Genomic DNA, 9,257 nt, shown 5'->3' with positions numbered 1-9,257 from the left:
AGAGCAGACGCCTGGACACACACCTTGAGCCATCTACAGATGCATAATCCTTCAGACAACTACATTTCAGTATGCATTAGATATATTGCATTAGACAGCGAAATACCAAAGCAAGAGTCATGTATTTTAAAGTGTTGAACTTGTTGTTGAACTTGAAGACAGTCAGCAATGTGTTGGTTTGTGGTTAGTGGATCTTCGTTGTTTCTCTACACCTGATGATCCAGGACAACTGCGTGAATTTGAGGAGAACTGACTTTATACATCCACTAACATCACCAAAATACCAGCTTATTCAAACGTGATGAAGAAAAGTGAGCATTAGTGAGAAGATCCTGCAGCATCTGATTGATGTTCAAACACTGTTTTATCGACTTTTTGGTAGTATCTACTCTATTTGTGTGTTTATACAAGAAAGTAAGAAAATATCAGTCATTAGGCTTAACGGAGGTGCGCCTTCATTTAATGATGTATTTTCCTTTCTACATATATTTTTTTAATAGATTGTTCGTTTTATTTGTCTTGCTGTAAAGTGTTCAATTGTCTGAGTAAGTTGAAAAAAAAAAACGTAAAACCTGAAATGCTGTCAATTAATTTTTTACAGAATACATTGTCTAACATATGAGCAGTGTGAGTCTGCTCTAATTGGGATTTCATCGTGTTTGTAATCCACAATGTGATGCCCATTGAACGCTAGTGGAATCAACTCGCTTTAGGTTTTCAGTCTGTAAACTCTTCAAAGTTTGAAATGTTTTTTAATGCCTCGGACAAAGAACAGATACAAACAATGGAGTTAAATATGTACCAAGACTGTATATTTATCATGAGCTGTAGTTAGAATAATGACTGTTATATAAATTTAATAAGATAATTGGACTTGAAAGATGTGGCTTTACAGAAATACTTCAGCAAACTGAAATATTGGCCATAAAACTAACAATAAGGATATATAGAGACAATATGCATAAGTGAAGACAGATGCAGAACATTTAGATAATAAAAATGTCTTTTAAATGCCTGCCTGGTTTGGTTTGATGTGAATGTAATTTCTTATGAAAGTTAAGAAAGAGAGTGAGTGCATCTGTAAAAAAGCACTTTATTTATTCCACTTATAGCTTATTTTCCAATAGTAAAAAAAACACATTCAAAATAATACCTGAACGTCAAAATAAAATAAAAAACTGAGCTTGCAAAACATTCAGTGTAATCATTTACCATAATATATGCAATATGATACAGGAGTATATCTTGAGATAGTAGCTCTGATTTATAATACTTGTTTTATACATTATTTTGAAGATTTGTGCATGTGATGAACCTTCAAAAGGACATAACGAGACACTTAAGACTTGAGAAACAGAACAGACTCATTGCATTGGTTGCAAATTGGCATTGTCACATTGTCACAATTTGCAGTACTTTTTAAAGCATTAAGTGAATAAAAGTCTATGCATTTTATAAAGAATAGGATTTATAGACACAGTTGTATAATAAACGATTACATGCCTATAATCACATTGTTATGCAAGTATAATTAAAAACACTGCTATGCCAAATCTGGGACGAGCTCATAGGAAGTAAACGTTCTCCAACAGCTGCTGTCCATTAACATGAATGAACACCATCTACAAACAATTGCATGATATTATATAATAATTGATATGTCTACAGTGTTAGCATTCGACCATAAACATTTCATATAACAGTCTTTCTTTCATTATATTGAAGCTTAAACAATGTTTTATAAACATAAATCAATTAAAACATTACCATTTAGGAGTGTAGAAGAATCTCTTCAGTAACCTGACAACATATTATATGAATCAGTTTATTGAAACATGTATAAATATTAAATATAGATTTACTAAACAGCATTCAGTGCAGCTTTACTAATACTCATTGCTATGTGGAATATATTTGTAGTATGTGCAGTCTTTGCTGGGCTTTAGTCACAAAAACAACTCATGCCGGCGATACCAAGCCAAACAGTTTTCCTCGGAGCTTGGCTGAGATTGTGTAATGGAGCGGCTTCAGTGTTAAACCATACGAGCAGTCCATGGAGAGATCCTGAGACGGGTTGCTGTCAAACGAACACTGGTGCAAAAGGATGGCAGAGAACAGAAAGACCTCCACTTTGGCGATCTGATCGCCGATGCATCGTCTCTTACCTGTGGAGAAGACCATCACGCTGTTGGTCAGGTCTTTATCCAGAGCTCCGGTCTCGTCCAGGAATCTCGACGGGTCGAAGACGTGAGGATCCTGCCACTTTTGAGGGTCGTGGTTGACGGACCATTGGTTGATGAACACCACGGTGTCTTTGGGGATGTGGAGACCTTCGATGGTGACGTCTGCGGTGGTGGAGTGGGGTATGGTGACGGGGACGAAACTGGTGTAGCGCATGGTTTCGTAGATGAAGGCGTCCAGGTAGGTCAGGTTACTCTTGTCTTCTATTGATGGGAGTCTGTCACGACCGACTACTTTATCAATCTGCTCTTGGAGTTTGGTTTGGATTGATGGGTATTTGACTAAAAGCAGAAGAATCCATTGCATGGCTGTGGACACCGTGTCTTGTCCTGCACCGATTAAATCAGTGACCGTAGACTCAACAAAGTCTTTAGTCAGCATGCTCTCTTTCCCGTGCTCAATTACGCCGATGATTGCATCGCTCATGTCACGGGTGACCGCAGGGTCGTACGTGTCTCTATGCTGCATCACTTTGTCCTTCACATAAGCGAAGAACTCTTCATTAAGGAGCTTGAAGTTTTGATAAACGCTTCGGACCGGATTGGGAAACGACTGCAGCCAAGGCATAACATCCACCAGGCTTCCAGCGCCAACAGTTTCGCCAAACTTCTCCACTCTTTTCAGGAGAGTCCTGAACTCGGGATCGTCGTGGCCATAGCGTTTCCCAAAGCAGAGCGCGCAGATGACGTTTGCGGCGGCGACGGTGAATTCGTGCGAAGGATTGAAGTGTCGTCCGTCGGCGCCGAGCCTCAGAAACTTCTGGACCAGATCCATGGCTTCGCCTACAACGTGTTGTTCGAATGTGTGTTTGGTTTGAGTGTTAGCTAACGAGAATGCTCTTAAAGTCGATTGAGCTACTTTCCGATGCACCTTCCACTGTTTGCTGTAACTGCTGAACACCATGCTCCGACCGCCGGAGATCATCTGAAAAGACAGAAAGTTTGGCCTCCCGGCAAATTCAGTGCTGTGTTCAATAAGCGCCTTGCGTATAGCAACGTCTCCATTCAGAACCACAATGTCGCTTCGCCCGAGTCTGATCTGGTAGACGTTTCCGTACTTCTTCGCCAGCTTGGAGAAGGTGATGTGTGGCATTTGTCCCAGCTGCATGGCGTTGCCCACCAAAGGCCAGGCGAACGGGCCTGGAAGCCTTTTCTTGATCGTGAGATTTCTGACCCAAAGACAGGCCTCCAGGAAGAAGAGGATGATGAAGGATGCTATCAAAGCCGGCTGAACCTGTCCGCTCCATTCCTTCATGATGCTGCTGCTCTCAAACTCAGCTTCAGTCAGAGCCATTCTGATGCACTTTTATTCTTCTGATGAGATGCTGTTTTGTGCTTAAATAATGTTAATTTTCTATGCTATATAGAGAGAGAAATGTAAGCATCCATTCTTCTTTATGCATGCAAAATTAATGTAAACCAAATCTCTCAGTTCGCAGTTCAGTCTCTTTTAATTATTCTGCATGCACTGAGTTAATGTAATTTTTTTCCAGGATAAGCTGACAGGGTTTTCTGAGCTGCTTGGTTGGATCCATGTCTTTTATATATGTTTGCAGCACAGGGGGCAGGACCCGATGATAGTCTCACTCCTCCCCTTGTGAAAGCCGCAGAGACTCAGTCAGAAGATCTTAAGATCTGAACACGGAGACACAAGTGCGGGAAACCGGGAAACAACGGAACCTGCGGTGAAATAGCGCGTGAATCATCTTTGTTTCGTTGCACGCGCTCTGTGCGGAGTATTTCTCATCATCATTGCGGAGATGCAGAGAACTTAACTGTGCGAAACTCTTTCGGTCTGTGCCAATCATCATAACTCAAACAGACTGATGCATTAATCCTTTTATGTTGCTGAATTCTTTGCATCTTTTTATTTGACGCGCGCGACTTTCTAGTAGTTTGCGCACTCTTATAATATACTTATTTCTGCTCTGGTTTGCACGGGATTACAGTCAAATGTTATTTTAAGCTTGATGCAATCATCGACGGCATCCCAGACTTCAGACGTTTGTCTTGGGGAATGTTTCGTAATAAAAAGACGCTCTGTTTTGCAGACCCACTTTACATAAACCCTAAAAAAGGAAAAGTATGCATGCATGGAGTTATGAAGCACGACTAGACACTGAAAACCCACGTGTGTCCCTTTGTGTATTTAAACCCGTTGTACAATATATATAATTTATTATATGTATTATGAATATGAATTTCAGTCTGAAATAGCATCGTATGTTATAATAAACATCAAAATGTTTTATGCATATTGTAAAAAATGATCACAGAGTGAAAGTTTTCAAAATAAATAATTTAACATCCATAATTCAGTGTCAATACAAATTTGATCTCCGAGTACAAACAGTTGATTTTTAGTACATATGTCAACATTTTACAACAGAGGGAAACAATAAAGTTTGTGAATGATCTTTAAGAGCATAATCTGATGTTGTGTTCACATGTGGATGGTGCATCGTGTTCTGGGGTCTGTGATCTCATCATAAAGCACCCCAGGTTCTCTCCTGGCACTTTTCCTCTCACAATTTTAGGATAAATTTTCACATGTGTTTCTGGGTATGCAGTCGTTTAGAAATGGATAAATTGCAAGCATGCTTTCATAACGTGCACTAAAGCAGATCCTCTCAGACACTTATTCTGGAAGAATTAATGGGTCATTTGTCTTTAAAAGATGTAAATGCATATGAAGAAGCTGAAGGATTTTTATTTTGATGCATGTGTATATTACATTTGATTACATTTTTCCATTGCTGTGCGTTCCCTTTGTACAGACTCATATCAGTTTGCATTTGTATTTTTTCATACATGTTTGCACTTCCATTGATATATATTTAATCAAAGTGAATGAAGTGCTCTGAAATCTCTATAGAACTGAATGTTCTTGATGCATTTGTTTCTCTTCTGAGCGCCAGACAGGACATAAATGTTCCTTGTTTTCTCAGCAGAAGGAGTTTGTTTGTGCAGGGATCTAATGACTTTAATTGCATCGCTGCAGTGTTTCTAGAGTCAGAGAGACAGTAGCATTGATTTCTTGCTGATAGTACACTTTCCTGGATGCAAACCTCCACTAAAACGAGATGTGCCTGTGAGAACAGAGGAAGGAGAAGCTGCCAAATTCAATCAGTTCCAATCCGCTTGGATTTAGAAGCCCACTGTTTTTGCTCCCTAGGAGAGAATAAACATCTTCACCGAAACAAGATTAGATTTCACTGTGCACTGTTCAGGGAACACTAGAGACGAGGAACTAGTGTGCATTAAACTGTCCATTAATAATCTGTGTTTGTAAGCAGTGGTAACACTGTTAGAAGCCTTAGTTTAATTCATTACAAACATATTTTAATGCATTAATTATGTCTTGAAATGCATTTTATTATGCATTACGATCTCACGAATAACAATGAATCTGAATATGCATTTTAACTTTGGTTAAATGAAAAGATATAATCCATTGCATTATTATGAATATGCATTATGAGTTACCAATTGTCTTCTTAAAAAAAAAAAAAAAAAAAAAAAATTCTCTTAAAACTTAAAAATAATATTTTAATACATGGTTTTTAAGAGCTCAACATTTTGACTGTAATATTTAATATTATATTATATTTACACAAGCTTTTATATTTTAGTGTTTTGACTTAGTGTTTTATTTTATAGTATAAAAATATAATAGAATGTAACTATAATGATATATTAGTGTGAGATAAGATAATATTTATAATATGTTACAAAATGCAAATATTTTTATATCATTATCTAAATCTAAAGTATGAAAATTATTCTCGTAAATCTTGCAAATAGCATTAAAATGCATGATTTAAAAAATATAAGCAAAATAAAACACAACTAAACCTTTTATATTTTAATTTAGTTTAATAAAAGTGTGATTAGTAAATATTCTGTGTAAAACAAAAAGATATTTGTATCATTATCTTCTTAAATCGAATAAAATAAAACATGTTCTCACAGATCTTAATATACATTTTTAAAAGTGCAGCATTTTGATTGACTGACTGTAATATTTGCATCATAAGACAAAATCTTTTAAGTATTTTTGTATTGGACCGTAATCTATTATATTATAACATCAGAAATGATGGATGCATGTAACAAATGTTGATGACTCAGTTTCGCAGTGTTACTATCAGAGCTCAGCGCTGCCAGAATCCCATCACATCTTTCCGTTCGGGAGAGTCCTCAGGAATCCCGTGATTCACATATGGTCTCTTACATCAACGTCCGCACTAATCAGAGCCAGCTTTACAGTGTGTGTGTGTGTGAAGCTGTCGTGCTTGCCTGCCATTATTCTCTTTAACCTGGCTGTGAAAGGCTGGCCGTGACCCCGGAGGGTCGGGAAGGTCGAGGACTTGGCAGCCGGCAGCGTGTGGACGAGCAGATCCCGGTCTGGAGCTAATCACTGTTTACTAGAAGCATTTCCACTTTTCAGCGAGCTACTGTCACGCACGGCCCTGGGAGGGAGGAGGAGGGAAGCCCGGGGTCCGACCGGCCGTTCAGGAGCCGGCGGGATTCAGGGGAAGAAGGATGAGCTCAAACTAACCACAGGAATGTGAATTCAGATTGATCCAGAAACTTAAATGAGCGCCTCACACTCGGAGAGAGGAAACGCACACACACACTCTGACTCACCAGTGCCTGTGCAACTAGGGGAAGTGTGTTTATTCACTGAATGCATTGTGTGAGAAATGTATTTTTATGATATGCATGGACATTTTGTTTTTATTAAAGAAATCACATCACACAGGCTATCTTTAACTGAATCCAGTGAGGTTATTGAATTATTGAGAGAGTCGCCTGAGGGAACACGGCTGCACAGACGTCTCTCAGCGGGATGTTTGTGCTTTCGCCAGGTACATTAAACCACAAATCTCCTCTTACTCTGACCTCTGCTCGACTCTGGGGCCATCGGCCAATCAGAAGTGAGCTGCGTGTGTTTCCTCCAATCAGAACTGACTGTGTGAGCACTAGCGATTTGATGTGGCCTGACATTTAAGAGAGATCAATTTCTATAACTTGATATGTCAATGATGAGCGCTCGTGATCAATCCCCATGACTTTGGCGAATGAGCGATGATGGAAACTGTAGAGCTGAGTTAGCAAACGCATCAGAACGGTGATGTGCATTAACAGATGCTTTCATGCTTCATCATGATCGTATTTATTATTCATTTAGCAGATGCTTTCATATCAACTTATGCAGCATTGCAAATAATTATAAAAAAAATAATCTCATTTATTTTAAACTGAATGAAGCATTGATTAAGAATAGCATGATGCATCTAGCTCATACTTTAGCATGCATTTTTTTTTTTTTTTTTGCAGTTTGACATTATTTACATTTATACATTATGCATTTTCAAAAAAAAATATTTTCATTGTTTTATTATTATTTAAAAAAATATTTAAACTTATCAAATGATCATATTTTATTTATTCGTAATTAATTTTTTTTTATAATTTGTAATGTTTGTGTGAACAAATTAAATGGTAAGAATATTATTCTTAAAATCCTAAGTAATTAAAAAAAAAATTTCCCTTTGCATGAAGAGCAGCTTGTTCTTCAGCTGAAGTTTTAAGCCAAGTTTGCAGGGCCTGTTTTTTCTCTTATGCCTAATTATCTGCTGAATTCTGTTGATCTTCTGCATCAATATTTCCACATCAGGAGTATACACTGTAGTGCATTTCATACTAGACTAAAGTCATTCAATGCATTTGTTTTATTTTTATCTGCAGAGTATTAAATGCATCACTATGTATTGTGATAATGTCCTTCACGTTCTCCCTCACTCCTCTATAGGTGTGTTCTGATGTCTTCTGCAGAGGTTTCTTGCGTGCGAGGATGAGTTTGCGTGCCACACCGGCCTCGCGTGCGCAGATCCCGGTCACCGGCCCCGACCTCCCCTGGGACGAGGAGGAGGAGATTAAAATGAGACGGGGAAGGGGAAAAAAATACGGCGAGAAATGGCTTCCAGATGACCCCGATTTGAGTTGGTTAGCTCATTTGTAGCAGGCAGACGGACTTTGACAGGAACAATTACAGCAGCCTGAAGCTCCACACAGCAGCAGCAGCAGCTCACTTTCTCACTATAAATAAACTTTATTCTGATCTACATTCTGGGCTTTAATAATACAACATTTTAAGGTGTTTAAATGAATATTGGAAGTGGTTTTACACTACAAAAACAATCTTTAAAATTCAAAATAGACTTTTATTATTTACACGGCTTTAATTATTATAAAAATAAGTTGCCATGAAGTTGCTCTTCACATTGTTTAATTGTTTGGATGATTAGTTCTTTAGTTCACTTCTTTCTTTTTTTCATTTATTTGCCATATGGCAAGACTATATTTTCAAATATATTTCAAAAGTGATAGCAAAAATAGCAAAAAATAAATAGTAAAAAATAAAAAATAAAAAAAGGCCAACAAATATTTTCTACTGACACAGTACCAAAATATTTTTGAAAACAAAATTTGTATAGTTTTGAAAATGTTTTGAAAAGATAACAAATGAATTTTGACCTCCATATTTTTTTCAGTCAAAATAAATAAATAAATAAACTTTCTGATTTTTTATTTTAAGAAAAACATTATTTATTGTCTGTAACATATGTGAACTTATAAAACATTTGAGAAAAAAAGAAAAATAAATCAATAAACATTAATGATTGATTATTATTTGCATGCAACATAAATTTAAATAAATAAATAAACAAATAAATTAAAATGAGATGTTTTTCCAGTGATTATTTACTTTATTTATTTTATTATTTATTACAGAATGTCTACTTTATTTATTTATTTGCTATTCCGTCTGCTCATTTGGTATGTGCATGTATGCAGAAAAACCCAAGATGGAGAAATCTCATGCAAACATGTTTATTCTCGGTTCATCTTAATGCACTGATAGCAGTTAATCATGTAGGGCCTGTCATGTGTCACAGCTGGGACAGTAAATGCGTGTGGTCTTTGTGGCAGTGTAATCGTTTTTGTCTT

General features: G+C 37.1%; 1 pseudogene; it reads right to left on the bottom strand.

The window, feature by feature from the left end:
• Nucleotides 1–1,074: 1,074 nt before the first annotated feature.
• Nucleotides 1,075–3,768, bottom strand: LOC113081004 (cytochrome P450 1B1 pseudogene; annotated as a pseudogene).
• Between the last annotated feature and the right edge of the window lie 5,489 nt (nt 3,769–9,257).

Source organism: Carassius auratus, unplaced genomic scaffold, assembly GCF_003368295.1.
Source record: "Carassius auratus strain Wakin unplaced genomic scaffold, ASM336829v1 scaf_tig00032768, whole genome shotgun sequence".
Taxonomy (NCBI): domain Eukaryota; kingdom Metazoa; phylum Chordata; class Actinopteri; order Cypriniformes; family Cyprinidae; genus Carassius; species Carassius auratus.
This window is presented reverse-complemented; position numbering and strand designations above follow the sequence as displayed.